At 35.8% G+C, this 18,503-nt stretch overlaps 1 protein-coding gene across 4 annotated transcripts in view; it reads left to right on the forward strand.

The window, feature by feature from the left end:
* The window catches only part of Shoc2 (SHOC2 leucine rich repeat scaffold protein), an 86,320-nt gene that overhangs the window by 4,944 nt on the left and 62,873 nt on the right, over window positions 1-18,503 (forward strand). The window contains exon 1 of one of the 4 annotated variants that reach the window (XM_060391113.1): window positions 4,121-4,150. The exons of the other annotated variants lie outside the window; for them this stretch is intronic. The gene's annotated coding sequence lies outside the window, so the exon portion shown is untranslated. Of the gene's footprint in view, window positions 1-4,120; window positions 4,151-18,503 lie in introns of those variants that run through there. 4 annotated transcript variants of the gene reach the window in all.

Below are 18,503 nucleotides of genomic sequence, written 5' to 3' on the forward strand. Positions count from 1 at the left end.
AGTCTTTTTTTGAGGCTGGGGAGATGGCTGCATGGGTAAAATGCTTGGTATGTAAGCCTGAGGATCTGAGCTTGGATCCCTGGCAGCCACCTGTGTAACCCCAGTGCTAGTGGAGGCTGAGCCTGGCAGCTCCTGGGGGCTTGCTCCCATATAGTCTGCCTGAAGTGGTGAGCTCTGGATTTGGTATCAGAACCTTTCTTTAAAAAAATTTGTTTTTGAGAATGAAGGAGAAAAAAGGACGAAACCTTATGTTGACTTCTCTGTGCACACATACACACACAGGTGCGCACACATCACACATGTGCCAAAAAGATCTTTAATTTCTTCTTGCTCTCCCTATTCCTACTTTATCAGATACAATCTTACACAGCCCAAGCTTACCTCAAACTCTGAAGCGCCGGGGTGGCCTGTAACTCAGCCTTCTGCTTCAGCGTCTCGAGTGCTGGGATTCTGTAGGGTTCACCACCATGCCTTGTTCTTTTGATTTGTTTCGTTTCTAATGTCCTGGAATTAATGAGTATCAAATGGCTTGTTCTGATATAAATAGTTTCTAGAATTTGAAATTAATTTTATCAGTTAATACTTCAGGTTTTCCAGGTTGTAATTCTTGTATCGTCCACTTTGCATGGAAGCCTTTCTTAGTAGTTATCATTTGCATGTCATACTTGTCGGAGGTGCTGAGGTGCAGAGGTAAATACTTGTCCCTCTTTTCCTCAGTTAGGGTTTGTTGCAGGAGCTGGACAAGCCACACTTACACATGTGCCAAGTGCTGTAACAGCTGTGTCATGGGCTCACACAGTTAACACTGAGACTGTCCCGTGGGTGGTCTCTAAAGGGTAGGAAAAGAACAAGGGTTAGACGTTAGGTTCATCTGGGAACTGTGAGAACAGCTGTTTGGTCCAGTAATATTTTTTAAATCTTTAAAAACTTAGTTCAAGTGTGTATGTGTACAGGCAAGTGAGTGTCACAACGAGCTGTGTGTGTGCCGGTCAGAGCCATAGCCGGTTCTCCTTGCATTGTTCAGGTCCTTGGACAGAACTCAGGCTCCGAGGTGGCCTGTTTTAACCCACCTAACCATATCTTTGGTATCATCCAGTATTTTAAGCCCTATAGTAGAGTTTCAATGGAGTATATATTTTTAGTGGTTACTTCTTGTGTACCTAATTCATTGACTATAGATGTGTATTAATGTTAAGGGATATTTAAATTATTACTTAAAACTTTTACCTAATTTTTTATTAATATTTTAATGAAGTACAAAGAGGACATATCAGCCTAGTGTGTGATAATTTTGGGGCTTATTGGTGATGTATTTTAAATTTATATTTAAATATTGTTTTCTTTTAGGCAATACATAAAGAATGACATACTAAGAACACAGTTAATTTTATTATATAAATATTACTTCTGTGTATAATAAAAAAAACATTATTTTTATACTTGGTTGACGTGCTCATTCTTTAGGTAAATCTGATTCTGTGGTCAGCAATCAGATCCTGATGGAAAACTTTCTTTGTTTTTACTGTTTGAACTTGAGAACTGAGTAATTTTGGTGAGTAATTTTGGAGAATGGGTCTCCTTAGGTAATATAGACAGACTGCCTTAGAATCAATCATCTTCTTCCCTCCTAAGTATTGAGATTATAGGTCTGTGTGACTACATCCAGCAGTTAAGTAACTTTATTATTTCTTAAATGGTATAGAGAGACTTACAGAAATTTGGGGTATTCCTTCTTTTAGATTTTTTTTCTTCATTTCAGCAGTTTACCTTAAATGTTATATATAATATCCCATGTATCTCAAAGTTATTAGGAAACTAAGAATTTCTGATACTACCCGTGTCTCTTTCAGGCCTTAGTGTGATGTCATGTCGTTTGGAAGATTTTTGCTTTCTAGATGTAAAGAATCTGTGTTTTCTCTTTTATAACATTCATCACTTTTATAATGATTTGCTTAATGTCTTTTTCCTGAAACATAAGATTCATGTTGAGCACTGGCTGTTTGTCTTTATTGCTTTTTAATGTATTAACAGTGTTTTGACCTTGTAGATTCTTAGTAGAAAATTACTTTAAAGTTATTAATAATGCAAAACCAAGAATTTACCAGACAAACTGAATAGGCCATTAAAAGGGGCAAGGAGATATTAGCACATTCTTGGTCTTAAATGCATTTAAAAAAAAAATCCTTAAAACTCCCCAGATCTTAATTGAGGCCTTTATATAATAGGCAATTAAAATAGTTACCAAATGGTAAAAAAATTGAAATTACTCCTATAGGCTGTAACAGACTTGACCATAAGAGCCTGGGAAACTACTTAAAAAAAAAAAAAAAAAAAAGAAAGCTGGGTGTGGTGGCTGTAATCCCAGCAGTTGATTGTCCTGAGTTCAGGCTAGTCTGTGCCAGTCTGTTAGAGACCTTGTCTCAAAACAAATAGAAAAGACGGTTGGAAGACATTTTTAAAAAAGATAGTATTTTATAGCAACTTAGTATTTGTAAGTATGTGGAATCTTTCAAGATGCCATTTGTTTTAAATAGAATAATTCAGGGATAATGGGGTACCATAAAGAAGTCAACTGGTATAATTTGTTAAATATTACAAAATGTATATTTCAGAAAGATTTCAAACCTGAATTACATGGTTTAAAGGTTTTAGTGTTAAGCTTTTATTATTGGAAAATTTTGCCTAATGAGGTGAAACATAATGTATCAACAAGCATTTAGTGGAAAAGTAAATGAAAATAATTACTTGAAAGTGTTGGAGTGGTACAATAACATATTACTACCTTAAAATTTTCAAAGGTGGAATTTTATATTTAACCTCTAGTCGCTTGATTAGCTGTGAAATATGTGAAAATTTTAGCACGTTTTTCTTGATCAGTGTTGTTTGAAAACGTAACCTCTTTATACATGACAAAATGGCCAAAGTGTTGTTGCAGCTTTTATTGTTTTTCTGAGAATAAACTTTATTTCTCTTGTCATCTCTCAGTCACCTGGATTGGGAAATTTGTCAGGATGACAATTACTATTATTACTATTATTTTTACCAGAATTTAGGGTTGTGTAAGAGATGAGCCAAGCATAGTGGCGCACACATGTAATCCTAGCATTTGGGGAGAGAGAGGCAATGAGTTCGAGGTCAGTCTGGTCTACACAGTGAGTCTAGGACAGCCAGGACTACACAGAGAAACCCTATCTCAATAAACGAAAACTCAAAACAAAACAAACAAACAAACAGAGATCAAATGACCTGGTGAAGAGTCTATTTAATTGTGATGCTTTAGTTTGTATATATTTGGGATATACATTTCACTCAAAGCCTTAATTTCTAGCTCAAATACTTGCATTTATATCTTAATATTAAGATATCTTGAAATTTGTGACCATATATGGGTGGATAGAAGAAAAGTTACTTTTTGTTAAATACTGGCATATCTCTGTGTTAATCATAGTTCTGAATTCATAGAAGTGAGATGCTTATATACTAGGCAGCTTAAAGTAGTAAATTTTATGATTTAATCTTAAAGACATTTATTTCTGTGCTTTGGAAGTAGTGTTCTGAAATTCGTTTTTCTTTTCTTTTTTTTCCCCCTTTTTTTGGTTTTTTGAAATAGGGCTTCTTTATGTAGCCCTTGGCTGTCCTGGACTCACTTTGTAGATCAGGCTGGCTTTGAACTCACAGAGATCTGCTTGATTCTGCTTCCCAGAATGCTGGGATCAAAGCTGTGAGCCACCATACCTGGCTTGAAATTCTTAATCCTAGAAATATGGCCTCAATTCAAAATACCCACCAAGCCATGATGGGAACTTAGTAAATAATGTGGAGTGCTGCAGTATTTTAAAGGTTTTCTCTTCCTGTTGTATAATAACTTGTAATAGTACATGCATAACATGGGTTAACAACAAAGTATGTAATAGTGCAAAGACTATCTAATACCAAGTTTTGTTTTGAGTACTAAAGGCCTAAATATGATCAGCGAAAGTTTGCCAAAAATTGGATGGCAGATGTTTTAGGTATAAAATATAAAAAAATATTTTGGAGCTTGAGAAAAAAAATTACTTTTTGAAAAAGGGACACTATTTTCAAAACAACTTTTTTTTTTTCTTTTAAGCCAGGTGCAGTGCTCTGTGTCTATAATGCCAGCACTTTGAAGGTAAAGCGGAGAAGACTGAAAGTTCAGTGTCATCTTTGGCGTCATAGTAAATTCAAGGCCAGCTGGACTCTGTCTCAATATTTTTTTTCTTTTCTTTTCTTTTCTTTTCTTTTCTTTTCTTTTCTTTTCTTTTCTTTTCTTTTCTTTTCTTTTCTTTTCTTTTCTTTTCTTTTCTTTTCTTTTCTTTTCTTTTCTTTTCTTTTCTTTTCTTCCTTCCTTCCTTCCTTCCTTCCTTCCTTCCTTCCTTCCTTTCTTTCTTTCTTTCTTTCTTTCTTTCTTTCTTTCTTTCTTTCTTTCTTAACTAAGCTAATTTTGGTAACTACAGTGTAAATATTTTCACAGTGCTGTTGTGTACAAAACTTAAAAAGTTCAGTGAAAGTTTTCATTTTACTGTAATTAAAAAACAATTTGTCTGTGACATGTGCCTGTGAGTGTGCATCTCTGCAGAGGCCTGAGGTTGAAGTCAGGGGTTCTTCCTCTCGCTCATTACCTGGAGCTCACTAGTTCAGCCATGCCTTGCCTGTGTCTGCCTGTCCGCTGCTGGGATCACAGACATTCCCCTCCTGCTGACTTTTGACTTGAGTGTGGTGAACCTCAACTGAGATCTTCATGCATGCGAAGCAGGCACTGAGCCATCCCCCTTTTTTACAGTCCACTTACTTTGCAAAGACTCTACCCCTAAAGATGATCATGGAGGGTTAAGCGTGAGCCGGAGCAGCAGGGAGTGTCCAGCAGGGTGGGGTGCACCGGGGTGTTACATGGAGAAGGTAGCATATCCAGCTGGGAATTGTGTGGTTCTATTTAATGTGTGAAATTATGAAGTTAGTAAAATACCTGCTGCTTTTCAGTATTTTGAGTATCTTTTGATGAGAAATTCCTTTTAACCTTTAAGTTAAATTAGTCGTGGCTGTTTGATGTTTCTTTTGATCTTATATGCTGTCTAAAAAATACTCAGATATTTTTCAAATCCAAAAGATGTCATGTATGTTATATTTTCCATTTGGCTGGAGAAAGCTCAGCAGTTAAGAACATTGGCTGCTTTGCTCTTCCAGAAGACTGGGGTTTGGGTCCAGGCTTCTAAATGGTAGCTCACAGCCATCTTTAACTCCAGTTCCAAGGGATTCGATACCTTTTCTGACCTGTGGCCACCAGGCATGTGTATGGTATACATACATATGGTAAAACACTCAGGATTTTTTAAAAAAGTCATATTGAAACAATATTGTTTGAATAGTAGGCAAATAAAATACTTGAACATACAAGTCTTCTTGTAAAGTCTTAAACATGGAGTACAGAAATGGTGGAAAGGCCATTTGTTTATTATCATGACACATTACTGACAAGCCACATATTTGAAGATCATATGCTCTCATGTTGTTATTTATGTTACTTAATTTTTCTGACTTTAGAGTAATGGGAAATATTTACAGTCATTGACAAAGTGAAGGACTATGGGCTTATGAATATAAAAATGAAGCATTAAATTAATTTAATAGCTTTAAAGCACTGATAATGATCTATTGGCTACTATAGTGACCTTAGCATGTGTAATAAAATAGTAATTACATTGTATTTCTCTTGTTTTATACTCATCTACCCTCTGGGTTCTTGGCTGGTCTGTGAATTAAATTGATATAGTTAGACTAACAAGAAAAAAAACAAATTTAATGACATGTTAAAATAAGAACCTTACAAAATATGAGGCTCAAAGACAGACCAGATGATTCCATTTTTGTATATGGAATATTTGTAGAAAATAGAAAGGAATAGAGATTATGGACTTCTGGAGGCGGTTATGTTATAGGTATGTGAATGGAGGGATTGTATAGAAATAAAGATTTGTTATGTAAATAAAGCCAGGTAATAGTTATACCGGAAGTGTTAGGGCTTAGAACTCAGTGTTAGAAAACTTGACTGGCGTGGGCAAAGTGGTTAGTTCAGTCCCTAGCACTGTAAAAAGCAAGATCATCTCTATTCCTGATACTGAAAACTTGTCAGTCCTCAGAGTAATCTGATGAAAATATGCCAGTGGAAATGCATTTTGGGTGGCAAACACTGACCACCAAAACATTAGGGTTTTGTGTTCTGAACTCCAACGATAACCAACATTAAAAACTTACTGCCAGTTTGCACAGGGAAATTTTGAGAATGCTTTGGTTTTATAGGATCAGTTTGGAAATTCTTGTCAAGAAAAGACAGTATGAAAAAAAAAAAGACAGTATGAGTGAATCTTTTTGGTAGTGTTTCTGTGGTATAAAGACTTTTTAGATAATGTTTCATTAAAGTATCTGATGTTGAGATTCTGCCAGTTAACTTTATAGTTTATACACGTGGAAAATTGGACTTGTATAAAAAGAGCGATGGTCCCAGTTAAGGTTTATGCTGTAGGTTGTTTAAAAGAGGAAATTTCAGTTCTTTGTTTGAAATTTGTGTGTCTGGAATCTAATTTACATATAAAGTAATACAGATTTCCTGGGAAAACTTCTACTTAAGAATATGAATTAAGTCCATCCTGTCTTTATGTCTGCCAAACTATTAGTATTTTATCTTGCTTTCTTATCAAGGAATGGGAGAAAAGTAAATTTGAAGGTGAGATATATATGAATTCTTGACTTGATTCTAATTATATGGACACATAGAGAAAACATTCATTGGCAGGAATTCTTTTAAACCCTTGTGAAAACTAATCCTATCATCATGTTCACTTAAATGTGCAAAGAAGCATTCTTTCAGTTCTCTTGAAAACAACAGTGCTTTTTAAAGCCTGTCAATATTATCACATATCTTTTTGTTCTTTGGACTATTACTTTGGCTTTCTGATATGGGAGATTCTCTTTTTAAACTCTTCGCCATGAAAAATAGTTATGTGTAATTTGAAATCAAGAGTTGGTTATCCTTAACTTATTTAAAAGAACTTTTCATATCTTCATAAACAGTAACAAAAAATTACACCTGCATTCTTGCCATTTTTCATATATAAAAATCTGAGTGAAGGAGAGTTGTTTTAAGTAGCTTAAAGAGAAACATTATATATGAGATGAGGGTTTGTGTTGTTTATTCAGCCATATCCAACAAGTGGTTATTGATTTATGCTTGTTTATGCTAAATAAGTTTATAGTATCTTGTGTTATGAAGAGCTTCACATAAAATATGCTTGCTTATGAAGGAGTAGGATGTCCAGTGTGGCCAATAAAACTTAGCAAAGCCAGGTGTGGTGTACACCTGTGGTGCACATCTATGACCTGATCGCTTCAGAGACTGAGATGGCAGGAGGACAAGAAGAAGCCTGCTTGGGTTACCAGCCAAATTCCAGGTCATCTTGGGGTATACAGAAGGTCCTGCCCTAAAAGACCAAATCAACAATAACCAGTACCACAAAGTTTAAGTTGAATATTATTCTTATTATTTATTGTTATTCAATAACTATGACTGTGGTAAATATTGTAGCTATTGGGATATAACTGAAAAAGATAGGTTGGTTCCTATTTACTTATTACCTTTAAATGGCAGAATCCTACCTGAGAAGTATAATACAGGGTACTAAGTGTCTGACAGCGGATATTTTAATTAGTTTTAGTTTTTGAGACAGGGTCTTACTCTGTAGCCCTGACTGTCCTGGAACTCACTATTGTAGACCAGGCTGGCCTTGAATTCAACAGAAATCTTTCTGTCTCTATCTTCTAGTTACAGGAAAGGTAGGCCCCAATGTAGTATGTGAAAGAAGTTTGAATGACCAGAGTGTAAAGTGGGAAATGCTAGGGTTGTAGCAGAAGTAAGCTGGGACCAGATCATAAAAGGATTGCAAATTACTGCTGAATTTCTAGGGTTTGTCTTGAGAGCTGTTCTTAAGTGTTTTAGTTTGCACAGTGACCTGTTAGGTTTGAGTGTTTGAAAGATCACTAATTACAGTGATTATGTTAAGAACAGAGTGGGATGGATATGGTAAGACAGGTAAGGAAGCCAGTGTAGGAGAGAATTGCCTACACTGGACTGTGAGTAAGATCAGAGTCTACTGTGGGTAGTGGCAATACAGAGAGAATACAGAGAGGTTGAAGAAGTCAGGGAAAATTTTTGGAGAGTAATGAATAGGATTTAATAATTGTTGATATGTCGGAATTGAAGGAGAGAAGAGATCATGATGGTTTCAGGATTCCTGGCTACCTTCTACCTTTTTCAGAAGGTGGTTATGTGAGTTGCTTTCTACTTTCACTGTTCTCTCTCAGGAAGACTTTCCTGATTCCCTTACTTACTTTGAGGCCTGGGTTGATGATCTTCTCTTTGCTTATGAACACATCGTTGCGTTGTTTTACCCACTTGTTTGTAAGCGTATAGGCAAGCACTGTGCACTGAACACAACCACGATATGTAAAGAATAATGTCATAAATGTTGACTGTGGGAAGATTGTCTTAGTTTGGGTTTTATTGCCCTACAGAGATACCACAAGCACAACAGTTCTTAACTGCTGAGCCATCTCTCCAGCCCAAGCATAATGAAAAGTATGTATTTTGGGTTGGCTAATAGTTTCAGAGGTTTGGTCCATTATCATCATGGTTGGGAGCATGGTGGCATGCGGGCAGGCATGGTGCTGGAGGAACCCAGAGTTCTACATCTTGATCCACAAGCAACAGCAGGAGACTGCCCAGGCATAGCTTGAGCGTAGGAGACCTTAAAGCCTGCCCCACAGTGACACATTTTCTCTAATAAGGCCACACTCCCTAATAGTGCCACTCCTTATGGGCCAAGAATTCAAACTCATGAGTCTGTGGGGACCAAACCTATTCAAACCATTACTTGATAATGAAAACTTTAATGTTTATAATTGGATACAATTGTCTTCTGATCTGTTAATGTCCCAAAACATGTTTGTCCACTTTTGAATTAGACCATTTTATGACTTTTGAATACTAATTGTAGAAACTGCATGTATAATTCTGACTTGAAGTATTACATAAATTAAGTTACTTAATTTGATAAAGTTTCTTTAGACTTCATTGACCGCTCTTCATCATGCTTTCTAGGTTTTATGTGGTTTTCTTTGTCAGTTTAAAAACCAACATACCCAACCAGTATTGGATTATTGTTGTTGTGGTATAGAAATTTTAAAAGGAATGTTGATCATTATAATATAGTTAACAAATGTTCATATAGAGATGAAAGTAAAAGTCATCCTTAATGGAAAGATAACATCACTAACATTTGATGGTTTTTTTTTTTCTAGACTTCTGAGTGATTAAAACAAAAATGCCAAATGAAAAGGCTTACAATATGTAAGAAGACATAGTACTAATATACCTTTTATTCAGAGAACCCTGATAAATAGTATGCGACCAAGTAACCCAATATAAACGAAGACTGTCTGTAGGGATGGCTCACTAGTTGACAGTGTTTGCTGCTTTTCCAGAGGATCCAAATTCAGTCCCAGCATCCATGTCAGGCAGCCACAGCCATTATAACTCCAGGTCTAGAGGATCTGATACCCTCTTCTGGCCTCTGCAGGTACCCACACACTATGGCATACACTCATGCAGACATAGAAATAAAAAAATTAGAAATAAAAAGGGGGGGCTCTAACCTTCAAGTCTGACAGGAGATCAGCCACATCACATAGACGCATGAACATGGAAGCAGTGTGTGATGTAGGTGGATCAGAGGCCACTCAGGATAGCTTTTCTTCGGTGTCACTTGATTATTGTCACTGAAAACTATGGACCCAGGGAACCCAAGGATTTTGATGTTTTTAATGAGAAGTAGGAGTCTAGCTTTTTACGTGAGGCTGTCTGATTGTATTGTGCTGCTTTCAGGAAAATAAAAACTGCATTGTGTGTTTAGTTCAATGTAGCTGTTAGTCATATTTTCTCTGAATATTGCAATGGTAGAATGAAAGGATTTGCTCATTAATAATGTAGATTAAAATAGCACTTTATCAAGTTGATGATGATAAATAATTTGAAAGATTGAGAATATAAAATAATGGGATCTCTTTGAAAAAAGACAGTACCTCCTATAAAAAATTTAAATGTATATTGATTCTTAGTTCAACTTTCAGCTTTCATATTTCTGTATGGCTTACAGAAATATTAGCTCTGATGAGTGCAGGTTTATGGCTTGTGATGGCATTACCTGTCTTAGTAAAAATATTTTCTAACATAAATTAAGAAAATAATTAGAAACATCCTATATGTGGGTTGATACAGGAATAAATTGATGTACCGTAAGTCATAGTGAGCAATAAGAAAGGATGAAATATATCTATATGGAATGGGTCCAGAATTTACTGCTTATCATTCATATGTGAGCTCCCAATGTATCATACACTATACTGTGTATGGTAACTGGTGCCTATGTAATATACCAGGGGATTGTACTATGTTTTACTGTGTTAAATTTTCACTGTTTTGTTATTTTAGGCATATCACAGCAATAAGTTCCTTTTAATACAGTGACACATTAAACTTTTAGTTTATAGAAATATATTTAGATCTGACAATTGGTATTTATATGACCTGTGAAGTACAGAAATATATTTTTGTGTATAATGGTCAGAAAAAAACACAAATAGCACTGTGTGCAGCAGCTGTAAGGTTTCTAAAGGCAGCTTAGTAGTTTGTGTTGAGTCCACACATGGTTAGTGCAAAGTATTTAAAGAGGAAATGTCAGTTCTCTCTCCTACTCTGAAACGTCTGCTTAGGTTCAGTTTTTTTTTTTTGTTGTTGTTGTTCTTGTTTTGTTTTTTGTTTGTTTGCTTTTGGTTTTTTGGTTTTTTTGAAGACAGGGTTTCTCTGTGTAGTCTTGGCGGTCTTTGACTCACTTTGTAGACCTTACTGGCCTCAAACTCACAGACTCAAAAAGATCCGCCTGTCTCTGTTTCCTGAGTGCTGGGATTAAGTTTTATTTTTATTTTTTTTAATCTAAATTAAAAGCATGCTTTATGTATATGATTGTTTTGCATACATGTGTGTCTGTGCACCGCATGTATGTTGGTGCAATATATAAAGGCTTGAGGAAGGCGTTTGATCCCCTAGAACTGAAGTTATAGATGGGAGTTGAACTGGGTCTTTCAGAAGAGGAACAGGTACTGTTAACCATTCAGCCCCCATTTTGTTTATTCTTTGATAAGTTCATATGTGAGTACAATGTATTTAGACCCCTCCTCCTGTACTCCCTCCTGATTTGTTTGTTTGTTGTAACTTAGTGAATTCAGTTAGTGATGCCCAAATATGCACGGGCATAGGACTGCACCCATTGGAACATGGGTAACCTACCATGGGCTGGACTGTTGAAGAAAAGTGACCCTGTACTCTATTAGCCATCAGCTGCCCGTAGTACCTCCAGTAGGTATAGGGCTTCCTGAACATTTTTTCTGGTGCTGGACTGTTGTCTGGTTATGTTTTGTGCAGGTCTTTTTTTATCAAACATAGCTACTGTAGCTTCATGAGTATGACATCCTGTTAGGTCCAGAAAACAGTTTTGTTGTAGTCCTCCCTACCCTCTGGCTCTTAGATTTTTTTCTCTGAGCCTTGTTGGGAAGGTGTGATTTAGGGCTGAGTATGCCACATCACTTGTTCTGTGCAGTTTGGTTAGCTGTGAATCTCTGTGTTAACTACCTACCAGCTGCTGCATGAAAAGCTTCTCTGATGAAGGGTGAGAGCGGCACTCGTTTTTGTGAAAGGATAAGCATTTAAATGGCCGTTAGAACACTGTCCCATGAATAAAATAGTAACAGTAGGGCCTGTGGTCTTCAAAGCCACGAGTTGTTGATCAGGTTTAGAATACCAGTGAGTTCCCTCCTCTACAGTGGGCCTTAAGCCCCTCCCCACCCAAAAAAGACAATCTTTTGGTTACTCCCATAGCATTCATGCCACTATTACACCCATAGGCAAATCTTGCTGTGCCATTATTGTCATTATCATAGCTCACAGGGTTCACAGCAAGGTATGATGGTGGCTTTTCTCTCCCCATAGCTGCAAAGCATGATCTAGCACTGAGCTAGCTATCAGGAAGGAAGCTTTCAGATCAGTTTGATGTCTTCATATGCTGTGCTCAAAACATACGATGTCTTACCATCAAGTTTTAGTGGGTAACCATGAGCAGTGGTAATAGCCTGTATTGTTTGGGGGGTCTCTAGGACTGCCCCTGACTAACAACACCATGGGGTATCCCACACTCACACTAGGCTTTTTGTTTATTAACTTGTAGTTTCTGGGAGGGGCATTTTTCCTGTGCAGATCTAATTAACCATATAAATATAAATATATGTTTATGGCTTATAAATCAGTTGGTTTCCTTACACATTTTCAACTTATAACTTGTAACTCCCCTTTCTTGCCTCCTTTTCCCTGTTTCATTTATCTATTTGTGTGTGTTTGTGTATGTATGAGAGAGACAGACAGACAGACAGACGGGGGCATACATGTGATCTAAAATATGACATAAAATGAGCATATTAAACTTACCTATTTTATGGCATCCTCTTTTACAACTGATAGATTGAGATAAATTGTAACATAATTAAAGGTATAAGATTTTTATCATAAAGATGTAAGTATACATCATGCCATTTACTCTTTTTGTTGATCATTCAACATTTCCAGGGGTTGTAACATTTACGTTGTATTTGGCAGTCATGAGTATTTGTAATTTTGCCTTAGTTATTGCTTGGCGGAACTATTAAGGTTAGCACATAAAAACAGTTTTCTTTGAGTTTTAAACATTTGCTAGTTTTTAACGCTGGACTATAATTAGTCGGGATATAAATTCTTGGGCACAGTTTCTTCCTTGAAGAGCTTGTAGCTATTTCTCTGCTGATTTTTATCACTAATTACTTTTTCCTCTCTGTGTTTATAAACTTCAGATGTATATGAATTGTTCTTACTGCAATCTTAACAGTGTACTATGAATTTTCTCCAGTTTATTTTCTGAACACCATGCAGGAATCCTACAGCTCAGTTTTAAACACTACCTGCATTTAGTATCAGATCCCATAGGTTCAAAGTCTCAGTGCTGAAAGACTGCCCCACTTTAAGCACTGGTCTGGCTACCCAGACTTTTCTGTAGCCAACTAGCTTTAAACTAAAGTAAGTGAATTGCCAGAAAGAGTTCATAGACTGTTGGAAGTTCTGTTTTGATTACTGGTTTAGTATAAAGGATGTGGCTCAAGTTAAATGGAAGAGGTATATTGGGCAATATGAGGAAAACAGTATGAACATTTATTTTTTACATCACCTTAGTATCTTTACCAAATCAGAAATTCTGCAAGCTTTGTAGTTTCGAGATTCTTACTGAGGTTCATTACATAGGTGTGATTGGTTAAACTGTTGGCTAATTGTTATTAAGCAAGTATCCAGGTCCTCTCATGTATAACTGGGAATTGGGTAGGACTGTTTCAGAAGCCTTATCAGGTAGTTTATACTTCATTAAAACTTTACAGAAGCAATTCCTTGACATTTAATGTAGTGTTTGTAAGACTGTATCAGTGAACTACTTCCAGATTTTTACTTAGAAATAATAACAGACTCATGGGAAATCACAAGAGAGCCTATTACCTATCTTCTTGTGGTGTTGTCATCTTATGTAATTATAGCACATTGTCAGTATCAACCTTAAAATTGACATTGGTATGGCACTGTTAGATTATAAAATGACATTCTCTCGTGTATTCATTGGGTGTGTGCATAGTTTTACCCTTTTATCTCATATACAGACTCCTTTAACTACCATCACAGTCAAAATACAGACTTAATTTTGGACCAGAAACCATTTTCTCTCTCCTATCATGTTCCATCCCCTATGAACCACTACTTTGTTCTCCAGTTCTATAGTTTTATCAGGCTGAAGATGTTCTATAAATGGAATTATAAAGTATGCCACCCATTTTTGAGATTGACATTCTTATAAGGCCTGATGCCGTTGAAATCCAGGTTATTACATATGTTAGTATCTTGTTCCTTTTTATTGCTCTGTGTTGTTCCCTGGTGTAGCTGTATCAGGGTTTGTTTAACAGTTCATAAAAAGACATTTGGTTTATTCTTTCCCATCATAATTAAAATTCTTAACAACAGTGGTGACATATTTTTGTGTCAATATGTGTTTTAATTTCACAGGAGTGAACGTGAAGAACTGCAGCTGCAAGATCTGTGGTGTGGACAGTACAGTAGGTGCTGTTTGTTCTCTAGAACAGCTGTACTCACGCAGTTTTGCCTTTACACCACAGCCTGCGGAACATGTAGGCTCTCCATAACCTCGTTAGCATTTGGCTGTGGTTTTGTTTTTACTTCAGGTGTTGTGCTAGATATGAAATGATGGGTCATTGTGATCATCATTTTTATAAACTTCTCTGTGTTGATATTCTGTATATAGTTATGGATAAATGAGTTCTTTCCTCAGGAAGAACATCAGATTTTTAGTAAAGTGTATAATCAATTTCCAATTGGTGCTCTGATTTCTTGTTCTCTTTCTTTTGTTGTTTCTTCAATTGTACTTTTCTGTAACCTAACCCTGTAACCTAACCTGCACTGTGCAGCCCTTTATATATTTTTTTTTCCTCCAGAGTTGGCCTTCTGAGGCCTTTCAGTTTAAAAAAATTAGGAATAAGGAATATATTACCAAATATGTTTTGGGGGGGTATAGTTTTAAAGGTTGTTGTATTGCAAGTTGATACATGAACTTTTTAGGTGCTAAATTTATTTGCCTTTGGTTCATGTCTTTATCTGTTCATTTTTTTTCTTTTTTTTTTGTTTTAAAAGCTCTTGTCTTGTCAACAAATGAATTTGCCCTTCTACTACATAGTGGAGATGATACTCCAGCTGCCTTCTGTTTCTCTTACCCCAATAAATATGCTTTTTCTGAGTCCATTCCAATCTACTTGAAAAGAAAAAAGAAAAAGTCTTTTCTCTAAGGCTAAGTCTTATGCTAGTATGTACACCCTTTTCACTATTCTTTCTAAGCTGCAAGTAGCAGAACTGTCTGCTTTAAGACTTGCTACTGTGTGATGAGGCAGAGGATAGAAGCTCATGTATCATGGTGCATGTGCAGAGTCCAGAAAATGACCCTGGTGGCTTCTCTTCCTTAATGTGCTTTGGTGATCAGCCCAGGTTGCCAGGTTTGAATGGAAAATGCCTTTACTCACTGGTTCTATCTCATCTTACTGGCTGTACTGCTCCTGTACTGCTTAGTTGACAGTAGTTTTACTTGGCTCATATGTATTTCTTTATGGCTCTTTCTTCGTCTTTCCATCCTAGAATGTTTTCCTTCTCCACAAGTACCACTGTATTCATACTTTATGTATATACTTTTAAAAATTATTTGTTAACAGTTTCATTCTTGTATGTAATACATTGTGGTCTCACAATCCTTTTCTCTTTTATCCCTCTTTAAGCACCACGAGCCCTTCTTCTACCACCAAGACCCCATCCTACTTTCATTTTTTTATTAATTTTTTTGAGAATTCCTGCATGACTACTGTATTTACATGATTTCCACTCCTCTTCCCCACTCCCAATTCCTCCTATGCGCCAAACACTGATACAGCTGGATCAATGATAGATCTGTTTTTAGCTTTTTGAGAATTCTTCACACTGATTTCCATAATGATGATACTAGCTGGTAATCCCACCAACAGTGAATGGGGTTTCTCCCTTTCTTGTATCCCCACTAGTATTTATTGTTGTTTGTTTTCTTGATGTTCATTTTTCTGACTTAAGTAACATAAAATCTCAAAGTAGTTTTAATTTGTATTTCCTACTTGCTAAGGATATTGAATGTTTTAAAATATATTTCTTACCCTTGTTATTTTTTTGAGAACTCTTTTCAGATCCATAGCCCATTTTTTTGATTGGGTAGTTTGTTTATTATTTTTTAGACTTTTTAATTGATTCTTTGTATCACATCATGTACCCCACTCCTGCTTTTTTCCTTGTCCCTTTGTATCTGCCCTCTGCTCTTACAACCTCCCCCACCCCCCGCAAAAAAAAAAAAACAAAACAAATAAACAAAACAAAGCATAATAAAACATCTCATCTCATCGTGGAAACTGTAATATGGCACAGTGTGTCCCACAGTATGTCCTTTTGTCCACGTCTTTACTTGCAAATATTCAATGCAAAGAGTAGTGTATTTTCCTGATTCTCTATTTTTTGAAGTTCTCTGTATATTCTGCGTGTTAATCCTCCATCAAATTATAGCTGGCAAAATCTTCCACTCTGTGAGCCATCGCTTCACTCAGTTGTTTGTTTCTTTTGCTGTATAAAAATAATTTTAGTTTTAACAGGTCCCATCTATTGGCCTTAATTCCTGAACAATGGAATCCTATTTAGAAAGTTCTTGAACCTATGTCTTGTAGGGTACTGCTTGCTTTTTCTTCCAGCAGTTTCAGAGTTTGAAGTTTTACATTGAGGTCTGTGATCCATTTGGAATTGTGCAGAATGATAATTCTAATTTTAGTCTTCTACATGTGGGCATCCAGATTTTCATCACCATTTGTTGAAGATGCTGTCTTCCTCCAGTGTATATTTCCAGCACCTTTGTCAAATATGAGATGGCTATTAATTATGTGTACTCTCTTTTGGGTTTTCTATTTTATTCCATTGACCTACATTTCTGTGTTTGAGGCAGTATCATGCTGTTTTTTTGTTACTATAGTTCTGTGATATAGCTTGCAGTTTGGTGTAGAAATCACTCTGGCATTCTTCATCCCTGAAGATTGCTTTGGCTGTTTGGGGTCTTTTGTGACTCCATATAAATTTTAGGATTTCTCTTTTTCTACTTTGTGAAGAATGTCATGGAGTTTTTTCTTGGGCTTGTATTAAATTTGTATATGGCTTTTGGCAGGATGGTCATTTCTATAATTTATGTGCATGTATGAGCAGGGAGGCTTTCCATATTTTAGTGTCTTCCTCAGTTTCTTTCTTCAAGACTTAAAGTTTTCATTGTAGAGTTCTTTCACCTCCCTAGGTCTATTCCTAATATTGTAAATGGGGGTGTTTCCTCCCCAGCTTGCCTGGTGTTTGGTCACAGCAATAGTAACCCTATCTAGAACAATATTGTATCCTGCCGCTTTGCTGATAGTGTTGATCATCTTCGTTTGTTTTGAGATAGCGTTTTCCATAGCCCTGACTCTACTGGAACTTACTATGTAGATCACTCTAGTCTAGAACTTAAAGAGATCCTCCTGATTGTGCATTTTGAGTGCTGGGATTAAAGATTTACACCACATGCCTAGTAGAGCTGATCATTTGTATAAGTTTTCTGGTAGAAATTTGGGGCTCTTTTATGTATAATAGCATATCATCTGCAAGTAGGAATATTTTGGCTTCTTTTCCTATTTGTATTTTTTTTTTTTAACTTTTTCTGTTATGCTAGGTAGTGCTTCAAGTACTACTATATTGAGAAGGCGTGGGGATAGTGGTGAGTTGTGTTTTGTTCTGCTTTTCATGCATTTCTTTTCTTATTTTTATTTTTTTTTTTTAGGATAGCGTTGGCTATGGGTCTGATATATGTAGTCTTTAATATCCTGAGGTATGGTCTCTAGTTTTGCATTTTTTAGGGTTTTTATTATGATGTTCTTTATTTTATTTCTCACTGGGATTAATCAGGGCAGCATGGGTGTGGGTGTGAAACGGAACAAGAATCTTTCACCAGTGGCTATCCTCTGAAGACAGTGACTTCCTTTCTGATAGCAGAAGTCTACTGTCATTAATCTATCAGCTCAGACATAACTCTGGGTCTGTTTCATACTTTTATTCATTCTTCCTTTGATTTTTATTGCTAAAGGGTCTCATGAAATATTCCCATTTTGTGTTATTTTTATTTGTTTATTTTAAACGTGGTTTTCAAGTACATCTAACCTAATATCCCATATATGTAGTAAACTTAAAATATAACTCATAATTTAAAAAATCAGTACAATAACATAATTAATTGATAAGTGAGATATAAGATTTGTATGTCATTATGTGGATGTTTTGATGCAATAACAAGGAACAATGAAACATTCATGTTAATATAAAAATGATCTGGCACAACACTAGAAAATAATAAGAACAAAACAATGTACAGATATCACCACTAATAGCTGTAAGTACAAACTGGAACAGAAATATTTTATTTGTGATTTAAACTCCATTGTTAATATTGTTGTAAGTCATTGTCAGGTAATGAATAAACCTTAAGTTTCAAGTAAAAGTTTTTTTCTAGAATATACACATTACTTTTTATAGTTCAAGAAGTTAAAAAAATAGTTGAAGCAGTTAGGTTCTAGGTAATTATAATAAACAGTTTTTCATCTAGTTGGAATTTAAAGATTATATGGTATGCAAAGATAGTCCTTGTATGTATAGCCCATCTATTAAGTTCAAT

This window comes from Meriones unguiculatus, chromosome 1, assembly GCF_030254825.1.
Source record: "Meriones unguiculatus strain TT.TT164.6M chromosome 1, Bangor_MerUng_6.1, whole genome shotgun sequence".
In the NCBI taxonomy this organism is placed as follows: domain Eukaryota; kingdom Metazoa; phylum Chordata; class Mammalia; order Rodentia; family Muridae; genus Meriones; species Meriones unguiculatus.